Source organism: Arachis hypogaea, chromosome 11 (genome assembly GCF_003086295.3).
Source record: "Arachis hypogaea cultivar Tifrunner chromosome 11, arahy.Tifrunner.gnm2.J5K5, whole genome shotgun sequence".
NCBI lineage: Eukaryota > Viridiplantae > Streptophyta > Magnoliopsida > Fabales > Fabaceae > Arachis > Arachis hypogaea.
Genome location: NC_092046.1, coordinates 101,470,867 through 101,472,320, shown reverse-complemented (window position 1 = coordinate 101,472,320; position 1,454 = coordinate 101,470,867). Strand labels below are relative to the sequence as shown.

The 1,454-nt window shown below is 37.6% G+C and overlaps 1 non-coding gene across 1 annotated transcript; it reads left to right on the top strand.

Moving 5' to 3' along the window:
- Positions 1 to 366: 366 nt before the first annotated feature.
- LOC112725406 (small nucleolar RNA R71) lies at positions 367 to 474 on the top strand. Its single transcript, XR_003164517.1, has one exon. It is a non-coding gene; the product is annotated as a small nucleolar RNA R71 (small nucleolar RNA).
- Positions 475 to 1,454: the final 980 nt, after the last annotated feature.

The window sequence follows — 1,454 nt, the reverse complement described above, 5'->3', positions numbered from 1 at the left end:
TGTTGGGTTCTCAGGATCATAAGCTTCTTCCTCAGAAGATGCTTCCTTGGTACTGCCTGTTGGTGCTTGCATTCCAGACAGACTTTGAGAAATCATATTGACTTGTTGGGTCAATATTTTATTCTGAGCCAATATCGCATCCAGAGTATCAATCTCAAGAACTCCTTTCTTCTGAGTTGACCCATTATTCACAGAATTCCTTTCAGAGGTGTACATGAATTGGTTATTTGCAACCATTTCAATGAGTTCTTGAGCATCTGCAGGCGTCTTCTTCAGATGAAGAGATCCTCTAGCAGAGCTATCCAATGATATCTTGGATAGTTCAGATAGACCATCATAGAAAATACCTATGATGCTCCATTCTGAAAGCATGTCAGAAGGGCACCTTCTGATCAATTGCTTGTATCTCTCCCAAGCTTCATAGAGGGATTCACCATCCTTCTGTCTAAAGGTTTGGACTTCCACTCTAAGCTTACTCAATTTTTGAGGTGGAAAAAACTTTGCCAAGAAGGCATTGACTAGCTTTTCCCAAGAGTTCAAGCTTTCCTTAGGTTGTGAATCTAACCATGTTCTAGCTCTGTCTCTTACAGCAAAAGGAAAGAGCATAAGTCTGTAGACTTCAGGGTCAACCCCATTGGTCTTGACAGTGTTACAGATTTGCAAGAATTCAGCCAAGAACTGATGAGGATCTTCCAATGGAAGTCCATGAAACTTACAATTCTGTTGCATTAGAGAAACTAATTGAGGCTTAAGCTCAAAGTTTTTTGCTCCAATGGCAGGGATAGAGATGCTTCTCCCATAGAAATCAGGAGTAGGTGCAGTAAAGTCACCAAGCACCTTCCTTGCATTGTTGGCATTGTTGTTGTTTTCAGCTGCCATAGTTTCTTCTTCTTTGAAGAGCTCTGTTAGGCCTTCTAAAGAGAATTGTGCTTTAGTTTCTCTTAGCTTTCTCTTCAAGGTCCTTTCAGGTTCAGGATCAGCTTGAACAAGTATTCCTTTATCTTTGTTCCTGCTCATGTGAAAGAGAAGAGAACAAGAAAGTAGGAAATCCTCTATGTCACAGTATAGAGATTCCTTGAGGTGTCAGAGGAAAAGAAGAATAGAAGGAGAGGATAGATATGAGAGAATTCGAACTTATTAAAGAATTAGGGTTCGAATTGCACCTTGAGGAGGAGTGTTAGTCCCTTAAATAGAAGGATGTGAGAAGAGGGGAAGAAATTTTTGAAATTAAAGTAAGAGATTTTGAAAATTTGGTAATTGGTTTTCGAAAACTAAGATTGAGAAAGAAATCAAGTGATTTTTGAAAAAGATTTTGAAATCAGAAATTAAAAGGATATGATTGAAAATTAATTTTGAAAAAGGGTGTGATTGAAAAGATATGATTGAGAAGATATGATTGAAAATCAAATTAAAAAGAGAAAGTTTTAAAACTAAAGTTGATTACTTGACTAACA